Raw genomic sequence first — 18,309 nt, forward strand, 5'->3', positions numbered from 1 at the left:
GACTTGAATTCTCCATATGTTCACACATACACACACAGACATGCACACTCCTTGAGTATATATATATATATATATGTATATGTATATGTATACATATATAATCAAAACACATATATAATATAACATTCATAAGCATATATATGTACACACTTGCACATTTAAAAGAATAGAATGAATACATTTACTTTTCAAAAAGAATAAATATCCAGAGAGTTAAGATAATGATAACTTTACAGCTAAGATTATAGTGGGGTTCAGGTATGAAAAACACTTCTCTCATTTGATGCCCTCCTAAGACACTTAGGGTAGAATGTAGTTCCCTTCAGTTTGATTTATATAGCTCATGACATTTTCAGACAATGTTTTCTGTACATCGTTATGTCTGTATTTTATCATCATCCATATTTCAAAGGTTTATGAGTCCACATTACTAATATTAAAAAGAAAGTCAGAATTTTGCCGTTAATCCATGACTCTAGCAGTTGGATGTCATCCTTCGGTGTCATTGTCCCTCTATGAAGTTGCTACATATCATAATACTTACTGGCAGTATTTATCCAGACAGCCAGTAACTAATCTATCATATAGACAGAAGGCAAATGTATTTATTTGGGGCCATGAATAAAGTTTAATTGTTGATATGAAAGTGGAAATTGAATTCAAGCAAATGACAAATGGATTAAATGACAGGGAGGCCTAGGGTATCATCTGAAGCTTTCAATCATGGGTGAACACACATCCTTATGTATGTTTCTTCCACAGAAATCTTTTGTTTGATACAAAGCAAATGCCTGCTTCATTTGAAAATAGTGTAGATACTAGAATTAGTTTTACTTACTTTTTTTCCAGTGAGTTGATTGGAATTAAAACTAGATATGGAGCTGGTGAGATGACTCAGTGGCTCACAGGATCACACTGACCAGGCCATCTGGCCAGTCAGTGAGCTCATACTTCAGGGAGACACCTTTACTTTAAAAACAGTCTCAGTCTCCACACATGAATGCACACAGACAGAAATATATACGTAAAAGGATCTGTAGATTTGGTCATGCTTTCTGTGCCCAATCTCTGCAGGAAGGAATTGCACATCTCCTAGTTCCAAGAGAAGTACAAATAAAGTTGTGCATGTTCATATTTCTGTAAGAACAATGACTCCATATGAATACAAAATTTTAAATAAAATCATCATGTTTATAGTTGTGATAAACATCATTTTTCATCGCTAAGCAGTGCTTTCACCCATTGGTTTCCTTCAAGAGGTGAGTTAATATGAATATTTTCTGCACTGTTTAATAGGTTCCCCTTTCTGTTTCTCCAATAGGAATGAAACCCGAGGCCTTGGCATGCCTGGGAAACACTCTAAGAGTAAACTCTATCTCTGAACCAAACATCCTTTCCATTCAGAGAAAGTTATCAAATTTGCTGATGCATTATTTTTTAGTAAACAATAAAGGTTCTGTCTCCTGAAACGCAATGTGAAATTCCAGTTTCATGGCCTTTCTTCTCTACGTTAAAGTACAACAGGCCACTAGAAGGCAGCTACTTACGCTTTACTAACTAACTCTTTAATTCTTTTCATTGCGGTTGGTCTTAGAAAGATATAGCTGGGTAATTTCAACATTTTCTCTGGTTTCTTGGAATGGGTGTTCAGGCCAAAACACATTTGCATTCTAAGAGGAAGGAGGAAATTGGACCTGCACAATTTACCACCCAATAGTCTGTCTCTGATCTCCAGTCTGGTTGTGCTCAGGCTCCCAATTCTTGGGTTCCAAAGAGATAATGATCCAAGCTGAAGAGAGAGAATCTGTACATTGGGAGCTCTGTATCATTACCTTGATACAGTTGATGTTCAGAGCATTTTGATTCTATTTTGTCTTTTACTGTTCACTTTTATCGTAGTTGATAAGTTTGCTGAAACAGTAACTTTATTTACCTGCATTGGGCACAAATTAGCTGGAAAGTTGCTGGAACGAGAATAACTTCTGCTGAGCTAAATAGGAACCCACAGAAGAGAGTTGAAAGTATGTGTTAAAATTTTAATAACACTTCTTTGCGCGCACAATTAAAGGCCACTGAAATCAGAGGTGCATTACAAAGCAACATATCCCCAGGGGCCAGATTTAATGAATAATTAATTCTCACTTCTGTTGTATCTTTTCATATTTTTGGCTTGTTAGTGTCTCTTTGAAAAACAAATAATGTGCTTCATAAGAAATTCCTATTAAGCCTGCCTTTCAACTCCAAGCAAGCTTAGTTCCAGGTAGAATAATCTGTGATTCAATAATTCACTAATTCATTCAGGTTTTGACTCTTGATTTTCTAGGGACTCTTAGATTATTCATATGCTTAATTTAATTCTGTCTTTTTTAACTGGAAAGCACAATTGTTAAAGTACATTAACTGTACAAAGGGAGAGATTTACTTTTGTCGTTTCTGAATGTAGATATAATGTACTGAGATCCTATTTACCACTTCTATGATCTTTGCTTGCCTGTTCTGTTCTCCCTTTCCATATCCATATTAGGCTTGCTTTATTGTCATTGTGACACCCTCCCATCAATGGTACATGACGCTTTTTTTCTGAGTTTTTGAGATTATAATATAATCACATCATTTCCCTCTTTTTTTCTCCCTCCTAAGCCTCCCATATATCCCTCATTGTCTCTTTGAAATGCATTGTCTTTTCTTTCATTAATTGTTGCTACATGTATATATATATATATGTATATATATATATATAACTAAATATAACCAGAATATATATCAGACCACTCTGAACTCAGGCATGTTTACAAAGAAGGTATACCAGACAGAAGCAAACCACATACCTCTTGGAGCAGATCGATTCTGAATCAATCCGAATCTAGAGCTCTAATACTTCTTTTCTCCTTGCTTTTGTTTCTATTACTGCTATATTCAAATTACTTTTGAAAATGAAGGAAAAATTAGGCAAATGTTAAAGCATGGCATTTCAGAGATCTTTCACATGATTGTGAACTAAGGTAAACAGTGAGTTTGATGATAAGTTTAGACATTGAAATTTTATATATATTTATATAGTTAACACTCATTTAAAATATTATTATTCTTTGCATGTAGCCTCGAAGAAATTTAATTTTAAACTATTTGTAATTCTAGTGTTCAGACTAAAAGCAAATGAGATGTCTGTTAAGAATAAACACCATGGGGCGGAGAGGTTTTCCTAAATACCACCGTATTTCATATAATGATATTTTGTCAGTGTCTGAGTCTCTGTATAACAGAGGAACCTTACACTTATATCACCTAATGATCTACTGACCTTGTAGTCATCTTGGTTTGTGCAACTCTGATCTATGATATTCTTATAGCTACAGTGTGTTTGTCAGATCATACCACCTTCCGATAAGTAATGCACAATCGCTCTGTGTGTTCTCATGATGCTTCTCTGCAGTAATTATCATTATTTGTTAATTGTTCACTAAGATCAGGCTGTTTTTCTTTGATTTATTTATTCAAAGTGTGAAGAATTAAGACTTTTTTCTCATAGTGTCAATGTAAAAGTTGAAAATGAGCATGTTAATTAATTGTCTTAGTGGATGGCATTCATTTTAACACTTCGAGCTCTAACTATAAAAATTGAAATGATTATCCAAACTCTAAACCCAGTGGAAAATCTAGAAATAAGAATTTTTTTTTGGTTTTTTGAGACTGGGTTTCTCTATAGCTTTGGACCCTGTCCTGAAACTAGCTCTTGTAGACCATGCTGACCCTGAACTCACAGAGATCCTCCTGCCTCTACTTCCCGAGTGCTGGGGTTAAATGTGTATGCCACCTCCCAGATAATAAGATGGAAATTTTACTGCCAAATAAAATTCATCAACTTGTGCCGTGTTTCAAAGGTCATCATAGTTTCATCCAGAGTAAGCATAAACTAGAACCAATTGTAGTATGCATTAATAAGCAATATTATGATCAATAAACATGTTCTGATACTTCTTATATGACTTCTTTCTTTACTTTCTTTCAGTTATCACACTACATTCATGTGCCTTCATACTTCCTAACATCTTTGTTTTTAATAGGGGAGTGATACTCCATTGTGGAAACGTGCCATGTTTTCTTTTTCCATTCTTTGATTGAGGGACATCTAGGTTGTTTCCAGGCTGTGGCAATTACAAATAGGATTGCTATGAATGTAGTTGAGAAAGTGTCCTTGTGGTAATGATTGAGTATCCTTTGCAGATTTGCCCAAGAGTGGTATCTATCACTAGGTCTCGAGGTAGATTGACTTGCAATTTTCTAAGAAATTGCCATATCAACTTTCAAAGTGGCTAAATAAGTTTGCACTTCTACCAGCAATGGAGAAATGTTCTCCTTGTTCCACATCCTCTACAGCATAAGTTGGTATTTGTGTTTTGGATCTTAGTCATTCTGAGTCATTTTGATTTGTATTTCCCTGACAGGTAAGGATGTTGAACCTTCCCTTAAGTGTTTCTTTGCCATTTGAGATTTTTCTGTTGAGAATTCTCTGCTTACATCTGTACCCAATTTTGTAATTAGATTATTTGGTATTTTAATATCTAATTTCTTGAGTTCTTTATATATTTTGGGAATCAGTCCTCTGTCAGATGTGGGGTAGCTGTAGATCTTTTCCTTTTCTATAGGCTGAAATTTTATCCTCTTGCCAGTGTCCTTTGCCTTATAGAAGCTTTTCAGTTTCAGAAGGTCCCATTTATTAATTGTCAATCTTAGTGTATGTACTCCTGGTATTCTATTCAGAGTATTGTCTCCTGTGCCAATATATTCAAGTGCATTCACCACTTTATTTTCTATCAGGTTCTATGTAATTGGATATATGTTGAGGTCTTTGATCCACTTGGACAGGAGTATTGTGCAAGATGGAAGATACGGAACTATTTGAATTTTTCAACATGTTTATCCAGTTATTCCAGTGCCATTTGCTGATGATAATTTCTAGTTTCCATTGTATAATCTGGGTTTCTTTGTCAAAATTCAGGTGTACATAGTTGTGTAGGCTTATATCTAGGTCTTCCATTTAATACCATTAATCAATGTGTCCATTGTAATGCCAATGCCATGATGTTTTATTACTATAGCTCTGTAGTAAGAACTTGAGATTAGGGATGGTAATATCTCTGGCAGACCTTTAATTTTACAGTATTGTTTTACCTATCCTGTGTTTTTTGTTTTTCCCATATGAAGATGCATATTGTTCTTTGAATGTCTGTAAAAATTTTGATAGGAATTATGTTGAATCAGTAGATTGCTTTTAGTAAGAAGGCCAATTTTACTAAGTTGTTCCTACAGATTCATGAGCATAGAAGATCTTTCTGTCTTATGGTATCTTTTCCAATGTTTTTCTTCAAAGACTTGAATGAGTTGCTAGCAAAAAAAAAATTATGCTGAGTGAGATGACCCCAACTCAGAAAGACAAACTTAGTATCGAACTCACTCATAACTGAATGTTAACTGTAAAGTAATGGATAACCATGCTACAAACCACAGACCCAGAAAGACTAGATAACAAGGAGAGCCCAAGGGAGGACACATGGATCTTCCTGGGGAAAGTAAGTAAAAGAGATCTCCTGGGTGGACTAGGGGCTAATTGGGTTGTGAAATTGAGGGTTTGAGTTGCCCAGTTCATGGAGCTGGAGAATAATCTCCTAAAATCAGATTAGGGACTACCCCAATTGCTATCAAAAAGCTTTCATCCAGTAACTGATAGAAACAGATGCAGAAACCTACAGCCAAACATTAGGCCAAGCTGAGGGAATCCTACTGATGCCTGTGGCTCCTAAAATCCTTTCTTCTTCCCTTCAGTAGGATTCCCTGAGCTTGGCCTAATGTTTGGCTGTGGGTTTCTGCATCTGTTTCCATCAGTTACTGGATGAAAGCTTTTTGATAGCAAGAAACAACTATCCTGGCTCATAGGCACTCAGAGTATGAATCAACAATCAGGGAGTCCGCATGGGATCGACCTAAGCCTTCTACATATTTGTGACAGTTGTGTAACTTGGTCTATTTATGGGACTACTAACAATCAGAGCAGGGCTTGTCCCTAATGCTTTGGCTGGCTATTGGGAACCTATTTTTCACACTGGTTTGCCTTCCCCAGCCTAAATACAAGGGAGGTGTTTAGTCTTATTGCAACTTTTATGCCATGCTTTGTTGATATCCATGGAAGCCTGACCCTTTCTGAATAGAAACCGAGGAGGAGTAGATTGGGTTGGGGCAAAGAAGAGGTGGGGAGGGAGGGCAAACTCCAGTTGAGAAGTAAAATAAATAAATTACAAAAACATCTCGCACTACAATAGCAGAAACACTGACTTTCTTTCTTAGAGTTCATAGAGTCCACTCGGTATGGCTGATCATTCAATCACTGGTGTCATCAAAAATTTTCTACCGCTTTCATTTTCTAGGTAAGAAAGGGATCATGTGATTTTGAATCATTTACAAATGTTTCAGGGCTTAGCCATGCCTTAACGGTATGGACATGTACCTTTGTTAATTGAGTCTATTTATAATTTCGATTATAGTTAGAAATTTAAATTTATCTATGAGGGAATGGATGAGAGCTTATAAATTGCATTGATTTTTTTTATAGTGACCTTGGCAACTTGAACATTCTGTGATTACAATAGTTCAAATAGCTAGAAAAGTAGAGAGTGATAGAGATAGCAAGAGAGGCAGGGAAGAATGGAGGGTTACAGGGAGAGAGAGAGAGAGAGAGAGAGAGAGAGAGAGAGAGAGGATATCTGTTTTAGTGCCATCTTAATCCTTGATTTAGGCTAAATGTTTAGGTATAAATGTGTAAGAATACCAATCTGTCCTTATATAATTATAGATTAGCCATATTAATTTTTAAAGATTTGTGTTTATTTATATGTATGTGTATGTCTATATGTTATATATTTGCAGGTGTCTGGGAATGTCAGAGAAAGGTGTCAGATCCCTGAAGCTGGAGTTACAGATGGTTGTGAGTTGACCAACTCAGATGCTGGAAACTGAACTTGGGTTATCTAAAAGAGCAGTAAGTCCTCTTGACTGCTGAGCCACTTCTCTAGCAATGTACTTACATTAATTTAAACACCTAGCATATTGCATGGCCCTGCACTTGTTTAGGCTTCAGTAAAATTTAATTTAGAAAATTAGTTTAAGTTAAGGTCATAATCCTTGGGTAACTCAGTTTGCATTTCTCATCTCCATATTTCTCAACTTTTCATATGAACCTAAAATTCATCAAACCTATCTCAAAATCTTCTTGTTTTATTCAAGTTGGTTATAAACATTAACATGAATATGACACATAGACTTGGTAGATAGGGAGGCAGAAAAAATGGCTTAGCAATTCAGTGTTTGCTGCTTTTGTAGAGGACCTGAGTATTGTTCCTAGCATCTCATTGGGTTGCTCACAACTATCTATAAATCCTCTTCCAAAGGGTTTTTGACCTCTTTATGTATTTGCACACATACATCCATACACTTACATGTAATTAAAAACAAAAATCTTAAGAAGAGTTAACAAATGGAGGGAAATAAATATTTTATCATTGTTATCCACATTCCTATGTCAAAAATGAAAGATTTAATGATAGGACATGACATAGTTATTAAATATTTTAGTCCAAAATTCACATTTTTATTTTATTATTTCTACTAACATCACTTTTATAACCAGCAAAGCTAAAATAAGTTGTATTGTTTGAGTGTATACATCTAGATCCTAGAGATAGGAAATGAAATTTTCCTCCAAAACCTGATTATATAAAGGGCAGGAAAAATCATTAAATTTGAATTTCATTGCGATAAATTCTCACACTTAAAAGAAGAAAACCTAAAGAAACAAAGTCTCATGATTGATCTCAAAATTACATTCATAAAATTTTCAGACATAACAACACAGAGAAATAATTATAAAATAAATACATTTCATATTTTAAAATTTCAGTATTGACCAATTTATTAAGCACAGAAATATTTTTATTTATTTATATTTTAGTTTTTATTTACTGTTGTTGTGAGTGCCTACAAAGAAAGAATAAAATAACAATATGTTAGTTAAAAAGTTGAAAGTTACCTAATTCACAGCAGTGATCCAGGGAATGAGTAGGCCTATGTTAAGGAGAAGTTAGGGTTCTGTGTGTTAGAATACAGCTTGGAAATTATAATCATATGAAAATTAACATGAAACATAGAAAGGTTAACTTTTTGTATTTCTTTAATTTATTATACTATACACACAAATATATATATAAATAAACTCATATAAATATATATATGAGTTGTATCTAAAGCACCCCTCACCATCCTCTTCCTTGTCTCTCTTTCCCTCCTAACTTCATGATCACTTCCTAACTTTAGCAGAATATTTACACTATATATGTACATATATAGATATATGTGTATATCTAAAATAGTCAGATAGATGATAGATAGACAGACAGATAGATGATAGATAGATAGATAGATAGATAGATAGATAGATAGATAGATAGATAGATAGCCTATTGAATTTCTTTACTGTTGTTCTTACACATGTGTGTATTACTGAACACTTGGGTTTGGACAACATCCTCAAGAGCTTGTCTTTAAGGAGGAAAGATATTTTCTTCTCATCTGCACCTCTTCATCCAGGAATGAGACAATGTGAAATTTACCCTGTCCATATTGCCATATCAACTGGTGCTATCATTAAACAATCTTGTTCAGGCAACCATACTGTTGAGACTTTATGAATACATTATCCCCCTCATGTCTATGTGATAATGTCTTGCAGCAGGCATCTTGGTCACTTGGCTCTTTCAATGTTTTTACTACCTGTCTTGCATGATTTTTCTGAGAAGTGTAGGGAGTGCATTGCACGTGTACCAGGTATAGTCAGACATCCACAGTCACTTATTCTTTACATTTTGACTAATTATGGACCTCTGTGATAGTCTGCATCTGTATTTTTATTTTTTATTGATTTTCATTGAGCTTTACAATTTTCTCTGCTCCCCTCCCTGCATCTTCCCTCCCCTTCAACACTCCCACTAAGGTCCCCATTTTCCCAATTTACTCAGGAGATCTTGTCTTTTCCTACTTCCCATGTTGATTAGATCTATGTATGTCTCTCTTAGGGTCCTCATTGTTGTCTGAGCTTTCTGGGATTGTAATTTGTGGGCAGGTTTTCTTTGCTTTATGTTTAAAAACCAAATATGAGTGAGTACATGTGATAATTGTCTTTCTGGGTCTGGGTTACCTCACTCAAAATGTTGTTTTCTAGCTCCATCCATTTTCCTCCAAAATGTAAGATGTTATTATTTTTTCTGCTTTTTAATATTCCACTGAGTAAATGTTCCACATTTTCCTTATCCATTCTTCAGTCAAGGGGTTGTTTCCAGGTACTGGCTATGACAAACAATGCTGCTATGAACATAGCTGAGCACATGTCCTTGTGGCACGATTGAGCATCCTTTGCATATATACCCAAAAGTGGTATTACTGGATCTTGAGGAAGGTTGTTCCCTAATTTTCTGAGAAATCACCTCAATGGCATCCAAAGGGGTTGTACCATCTTGTATTCCCACCAGCAATGAAGAAGTGCTTTCTTTACCCCACAGCCTGTCCAACATAAGATATCATCAGTGTTTTTTATCTTAACCATTCTTATAGGTGTCAGATGGAATCTCAGAGTTGTTTTGATTTGCATTTCTCTGATGACTGAGGATGTTGAACATTTCTTTAAGTGTCTTTCAGTCCTTTTAGCTTCCTCTATTGAGAGTTCTCAGTTTAGGTCTGTACTAAATCTTTGAAGAAAGAAATTGAAGAAGACACCAAAAAGTGGAAAGTTCTCCCACATTCTTGGGTAGGTAGAAAGAACATAGTAAAAATGGCAATCTTACCAAAGCAATCTACAGATTCAATGGAATGATCATCAAAATCCCAGCAAAATACTTCACAGACCTTGAAAGACTGATATTCAGCTTCATATGGAAAAGCAAAATACCCAGGATAGACAAACCGATCCTGTACAATAAAAGAACTTTTGGAGGCATCACAATCCCTGACTTCAAACTCTACTACAGAGCTACAGTACTGAAAACAGCCTGGTAGTGACATAAGAACAGACAGGAAGACCTATGGAACCAAACAGAAGACCCGGATATTAATCCACACACACCTTTGAACACCTATTTTTTGACAAAGAAGCAAAAAGTATCATATGGAAAAAAGAAAGCATATTTAACAAAATGTGCTGGCATAACTGGATATCAACATGTAGAAAACTGAAAAAAGGCCATAGGCCATATCTATTACCATACACAAAACTCAAATTCAAATGGATCAAAGACCTCATCATAAAGCCAGCCACACTGAACCTTATAGAAGAGAAAGTGAGAAGTACATTTGAACTTATTGGCACAGGAGACTACTTACTAATTGTACCCCTTGTAGTACAGACACTGAGAGAAACAATTAATAAATGGGACCTTCTGAAACTGAAAAGCTTCTGTAAAGCAAAGGATATGGTCAACAAGACAAAATGACAGCCTACAGAATGGGAAAAGATCTTCAATAACCCTACATCAGACAGAGGTCTGATCTCCAAAATATATAAAGAACTCAAGAAATTGGTCATCAAAAGAAGAAATAATCCAATAAAACAATGGACTACAGACTTGAACAGTCTGCATCTGTTTAAAAAAGAATCATCTTTAGAGAGTGTGAGAATTAGGCTTACCTGTGGTTATAAAAGTAAATATTTAGAATACAGTTAGATGAAACATGACTAATAAAAACTTGGAGCAAGAAATTGGGGTTCAAACTGAAAATCCAAAAAGCAAAGAAGCTAGTCATTGTCTCTTACCTCAATCTCAGTCTGAATTGGTGATCCCGCTTCCAGTAATCTGAGAAGGAGACTGTGTCTGAGAACTGTTTCCTCCTGTTTTATAATTCTTTCTAGTACTGGGATTAGAGGTGTGCACCACTGATATCAAAGGCAGGTACTACCTGGTTTTTATGGCAACTAGTGTGACTACTGGGATTAAAGGTGTGTTTTACTACTATTTAGTAGCAAGACTGACCAGTAGGGCTGTTTTACTCTCTGATCTTCACAAAAGCTTTATTTATTAAGATGTAATTGAAATGCCACTACATTTCTCCTTTTTATCTAAAATAAAAAAGAAGGCTATAACTAACTTTAAAAGCACTATTTACAACAAATACAATAGCTATATACAATAAGTACAGGGAATAAATACATTAACAATGTCTAGTCCATTTGCATTTGACAAAGTCAGAGAAAATATTCCACATCTATCCTATCTTGTTAAGTTCAAATTCTACTACCTAATTTACTTTCTACCACAACTTACATTACCATCCAAAACTACATTTTGATATCTCTCATCCTTATATACTTTGCATTTCTTTAATGAATTTATTTTCTGAGTCTCATAATCAAGGGAGACTATAACTACCTAGTCTTTAATTACTTCAGAGACCAAGAAAGAAGTAATATTAACTAAGTAAGCAGAAAGTGCAAACTAGAAACTTCTCAAAAAGGTTAGCAATGAGAGAAATAGCTGACTGCCTGGATAGTCACCCAACTGTCCTTGCAACATTGGGGTATTCATCTGCAGTCTACAGGCCTAGCATATCTAACAGACTTTTCTATGCAGCAGGGTATTTTGTGTCCTCTTGTCTAATTAGGACAGAATACTGTCAGCAGTCAAGGCAGGGATATTTTCTTGCCCAGTGGCTTAATTTTACCACAAAGAAAGTAAACTCCATGTGGAGTTTCTTCAATGCCTATTATTTTTCTGAAGTAGATTGGTGCTACCAGTAGCAAAAATGTTTCATTGTCATAAAAAAGAAGAACCAGAATCATGCAAACATCTTAAATGAAATATTCTGTAGGTCTCTGAAGTGTTTGAAGATGACCTGTCTATCTAAAATATATTTTATTTGATCTTAAAAACATATCTAATGTTACAAGTTTGATTATAAAAGGTGAATAATTAGTAACTTACATTTCCTTATTAGCCTAAACAGTTGGTATTAATAATTTTCAAGGACTAGAGATTTGTACTACATTGTTAAATGAGCTATATAGTTATAATACCTTAAACAGATTAGAAATGTATGTACAGTGTTTTAACAAAATTAATCTCAAACTTGTATCAGTATATAAAATTTGTATACAATGTACAAAATATACAATCAAAGTAAAACTTTTAAAACTAGTAGTTGGTTTTTAAAAGTATATCCATTAATCTACCTTTTATATTATCATATCAATATCCTCCTTTTTTCTTTTCAGAGGAGATTCAATAATATACCTTTTTATCCTATAATATCTATATTCGGAGGCGCTCTTCCCAGAGAGCTGAGTGGGTGCTAGCCTGGGCAGCCTGCCTGCCTGTCCGGGAAGGGAGCACAGCCCTTCCCCCCTCAGCTTCTGCGGCAGGGTCTTCGGTGTTCCAAGGGACCCCTCCCCTACCCCCACTGCTGCAGGCCCTTTGTCTCCTGGGTCCTGGGAAGACCAGCTAGCCCTGTTGCATTGCTGAGGAGTTCTTCCCAGAGAGGGCTGAGGAGCTCTATCCAGAGAGTGCTGTGAAGTCCTACCCAGAGAGTTCTGAGGAGTTCTATCCAGAAAGTGCTGAGGAGTTTCATCCAGAGTGGGGGAGATGGGCAGGCGCCAATGCAAGAATTCCTCCAACAACCTGAAAGGCAACATGACATCGCCAGAATCCAAGGAGCTTGAAACTAGAAGAATTGAACACCCTACTCCAGAAGAAATAGAAGAAATCGACTCTAAGCGCTTCTTTATGAAAATAATAGAGGAACTTAAACAGGAGGTGAAAATCTGCCGTAAAGAAATGGAAGATAAATATAACAAAAAATTGAGGAAATGAGTAAAGAAATGGAAGAGAAATATACCAAAAGTTTGAAGAAATGAGTAAATCCGTAAATGAAATTCTGGGAAACCAAGAAAAAACAATCAAACAGGTAATAGAAACAGTTCAAGATTTGAAAACTGAAATGGAGTCAATGAAGAAATCACAAACCGAGGGCCGGCTGGCTATGGAAAATCTGGGTAAACGAACAGAGACTTCAGAAACAAGCTTAACCAATAGAATACAAGAGATAGAAGAAAGAATCTCAGACTCTGAGGACACCGTAGAGAAATTAAACACTCTGACCAAAGAAAACAGCAAATCCAACAAATTCTCATCACAAAACATTCAGGAACTGTGGGACACAATAAAAAAAACCAAATCTAAGAATAATAGGAGTAGAAGAAGGAGAAGAATTGCATTTCAAAGGTCCAGAAAATATACTCAACAAAATTATAGAACAAAACTTTCCCATCCTAAAGAACGATATTCCTATGAAGGTTCAAGAAGCATACCGAACACCGAATAGACTGGATCAGAAAAAAACATCCCCTCGCCATATAATAATCAAAACACAAAACATAAATACTAAAGAAAAAATTTTAAGAGCTGCAAAGGAAAAAGGTCAAGTAACTTATAAAGGTAAACCTATCAGGCTTACATCGGATTTCTCTATGGAAACCATGAAAGCCAGAAGATCCTGGATAGAGGTACTGCAGAAACTAAGAGACCATGGATGCAAACCCAGACTACTATACCCAGCCAAGCTATTGTTCACTATCAATGGAGAAAACAAAATATTCCAGGATAAAAACAAATTTAAACAATACGTAGCTACTAATCCAGCCTTACAGAGAATATTAGAAGGAAAATCACTACCGAAGGAATCCAACATTCCCAACACGGCCTACAATAACTCGAACATCTAGTGACCATGCATAAGCACAAATCAAAGAAGAAAAACACATACACTCTACTACCTAAAAAAAAAAAAAAAATGACCGGAGTCAACAACCAATGGTCATTAATATCACTTAATATCAATGGACTCAATTCACCTATAAAGAGGCACAGACTTAGAGATTGGATACGAAAACAGGATCCAACATTCTGCTGTTTACAAGAAACACACCTCAACCACAAAGACAGACACCTACTCAGAGTAAAGGGTTAGGAAAAGGTTTTCCAAGCAAATGGACCTAAGAAACAAGTGGGCGTGGCCATTCTAATATCTAACAAAATCGACTTCAAACTAAAATCAATCAGAAGAAATGGAGATGGACATTTCATACTCATAACTGGAACAATTCAACAGGAGAAAGTCTCAATCCTGAATATCTATGCTCCTAATATAAAGGCACCCACATATGTAAAAGAAACTCTTCTAGAACTCAAGGCAGTCATCAAACCACACACACTAATAGTAGGAGACTTCAGCACTCCTCTCTCACCAATGGACAGGTCAATTAGACAGAAACCAAACAGAGAATTGAGAGATTTATTGGAGGTATTGAATCAAATGGACTTAACAGACATCTATAGAACACTCCACCCAAATAGGAAAGAATATACCTTTTTCTCTGCAGCTCATGGAACCTTCTCGAAAATTGACCACATACTCGGTAACAAAGCAAACTTCCACAGATACAAAAATATATTAGTAACTACCTGTGTCTTGTCAGATCACCATGGACTAAAATTAGAATTCAACAACAATGCTTCCCCCAGGAAGCCAACAAACTCATGGAAACTGAACAGTCAACTACTAAATCACCCCTGGGTCAAGGAAGAAATAAAGAAAGAAATTAAACTCTTCCTTGAATTTAATGAAAACAAAGACACAACATACTCAAACCTATGGGGCACTATGAAAGCAGTGCTAAGAGGAAAGTTCATAGCACTAAGTGCCCAATTAAAGAAAGCAGAGAAAGCACACATTGGAGACTTAACAGCACACTTGAAAGATCTAGAAAAAAAAAGAAGCTGATTCACTCAGGAGGTCTAGAAGACTGGAAATAATCAAACAGAGGGCTGAAATCAACAAAATAAAAACAGAGAAAACAATCCAAAGAATCAATGAATCAAAAAGCTGGTTCTTGGAGAAAATCAACATAGATCGACAAACCCCTATCCAAGTTAATCAAACGGCAGAGAGAGAACATGCAAATTAATAAGATCAGAAATGAAAAGGGGGACATAACCACAGACACAGAGGAAATTCAGAGAATCATTAGATCTTACTATGAAAGTTTATATGCCACAAAGTTGGAAAATGTAAAAGAAATGGACATTTTTTTAGATAAGTACCATATACCAAAATTTAACCAAGAACAGGTGAACAATCTAAATAGACCTGTTAGTCGCGAAGAATTAGAAGCTGTTATCAAAAATCTCCCTACCAAAAAAAGCCTAGGACCAGATGGTTTCAATGCAGAATTCTACCAGAACTTCCAGGAAGAGCTAATACCTATACTCCTTAACATATTCCGCAATATAGAAACAGAAGAGTCATTGCCTAACTCCTTTTATGAAGCTACAGTTACCCTAATACCAAAACCACACAAAGACACAACCAAGAAAGAGAATTACAGGCCAATCTCACTCATGAACATCGACGCGAAAATTCTCAATAAAATACTGGCAAACCGAATCCAAGAGCACATTAGAAAAATTATCCATTATGATCAAGTCGGCTTCATTCCAGAGATGCAGGGCTGGTTCAACATACGCAAATCTATCAATGTAATCCATCATATAAATAAACTGAAAGAAAAAACCATATGATCATCTCACTAGATGCTGAAAAAGCATTTGACAAAATTCAACACCCATTTATGATAAAGGTGTTGGAGAGACTGGGGATACAAGGATCATACCTAAATATAATAAAAGCAATATACAGCAAGCCGACAGCTAACATCAAATTGAATGGAGAGAAACTCAAAGCCTTTCCACTAAAATCAGGAACGCAACAAGGCTGTCCACTCTCTCCATACCTCTTCAATATAGTGCTTGAATTTCTAGCAATAGCAATAAGACAACATAAGGAGATCAAGGGGATTCGTATTGGAAAGGATGAAGTTAAACTTTCGTTATTTGCTGACGATATGATAGTTTACATAAGTGACCCCAAAAACTCTACCAAAGAACTCCTACAGCTGATAAACACCTTTAGTAACGTGGCAGGATACAAGATCAACTCCAAAAAATCAGTGGCCCTCCTATACACAAAGGATAAAGAAGCAGAGAGGGAAATCAGAGAAACATCACCTTTCATGATAGCCACAAATAGCATAAAATATCTTGGGGTTACTCTAACCAAGGAAGTGAAAGACCTATTTGACAAAAACTTTAAGTCTTTGAAGAAAGAAATTGAGGAGGATACCAGAAAATGGAAAGACCTCCCCTGCTCTTGGATTGGGAGAATCAACATAGTAAAAATGGCAATTCTACCAAAAGCAATCTATAGATTCAATGCAATCCCCATCAAAATCCCATCAAACTTCTTCACAGACCTTGAGAGAACAATAATCAAGTTTATATGGCAAAACAAAAAACCCAGGATAGCCAAAACAATCTTATACAATAAAAGAACTTCTGGAGGCATTACCATCCCTGACTTCAAACTCTATTATAGAGCTACAGTATTGAAAACAGCTTGGTATTGGTATAAGAACAGAGAAGTCGCCTATGGAATCGAATAGAAGACCCAGATATTAACCCACAAACTTATGAACACCTAATTTTCGACAAGGGAGCTAAAGGTATACAATGGAAGAAGGAAAGCATCTTTAACAAATGGTGCTGGCATAACTGGATGTCAACCTGTAAAAAAATGAAAGTAGATCCATATCTATCACCATGCACAAAAATCAAATCCAAATGGATTAAAGACATCAACATTAATCCGGCCACTTTGAACCTGATAGAAGAGAAAGTGGGAAGTAGTCTACAAGATATCGGCACAGGAGGCCTCTTCCTAAGTAGGACCCCAGCAGCACAGACAATAAGAGAAACAATGAATAAATGGGATCTACTGAAACTGAGAAGCTTCTGTAAAGCAAAGGACACTGTCAGTAGGACAAAATGGCTGCCTTCTGACTGGGAGAAGATCTTCACCAACCCCTCATCAGACAAAGGTCTGATCTCCAAAATATACAAAGAACTCAAGAAACTAGGCACTAAAACTCTAATTAACCCAATTAAAAAGTGGGGTTCTGAACTTAACAGAGAATTCACAACAGATGAACTTCGAATGGCCAGAAGACACTTAAGGTCATGCTCAACCTCCTTAGCGATCAGGGAAATGCAAATCAAAACCACTTTGAGATACCATCTTACACCTGTCAGAATAGCTAAAGTCAAAAACACCAATGAGAGCCTATGCTGGAGAGGATGTATGGTGAGGGGAACACTCATCCAGTGTTGGTGGGAATGCAAACTCGTGCAGCCACTGTGGAAATCAGTGTGGCGGTTTCTCAGGAAACTGGGAGTCAACCTCCCTCAGGACCCAGCAATTCCACTCTTGGGAATATACCCTAAAGATTCCCCAACATACTACAAAAGCATTTGTTCTACTATGTTCATAGCAGCACTATTTGTAATAGCCAGAACCTGGAAACAGCCTAGGTGCCCCTCAATAGAAGAATGGTTAAAAAAGGTGTGGAACATATACACATTAGAGTTTTACTCAGCGGTAAAAAACAATGACATCTTGAATTTTGCATGCAAATGGATGGAAATAGAAAACGCTTTACTGAGTGAGGTAAGCCAGACCCAAAAAGAGGAACACGGTATGTATTCACTCATAAGTGGATTCTAACCATAATTAAAGGTCTTTGAGCCTATTATTCGTGATCCTAGAGAAGGTAAATAAAAAGATGAACCTGATGAAGATTATTTAGCTATCCACCAGGAGGTAGGAAATAGACAAGAGTCCCAGGTAACCTCGGGTGCATGGGGGGCTGGGAGGGTTGATGGTAGGGGTGAGGGTTAGAGAGAAGGGAGTAGGGGAGGAACGGGGAAAGCTCGGTGGCCTGGGATGGGGGGGGGGAGGGAGGAAGGATGAATATGGGATCAGGGAAGAATATATTTCAACTAAGGGAGTCATTTTAGGGTTTACAGGAGACTTGATTATATATGGGATCCCAGGTCCAAGGAGAGATCCCCCAGATTGTTCTCTGGACAGAGGAGAGGGTGCCTGAATCAGCCGTGGCCCATAACCATACTGATGTATATTTTGCTTATCACCATAGATCCTTCATCTGGCGAAGGATGGCGATAAAGTCGGAGACCCACATTGGAGCACCGGACTGAGCCCCCCGAGGTCCAAATGAGGAGCAGAAGGAGGAAGAACATGAAAAACGAAATCAGTACTGCAAGGGATGCTATCACCCACTGATACAAGGAAACGGATCTAATGAGA

Source organism: Myodes glareolus, chromosome 6 (genome assembly GCF_982192425.1).
Source record: "Myodes glareolus chromosome 6, mMyoGla1.1, whole genome shotgun sequence".
In the NCBI taxonomy this organism is placed as follows: Eukaryota; Metazoa; Chordata; class Mammalia; order Rodentia; family Cricetidae; genus Myodes; species Myodes glareolus.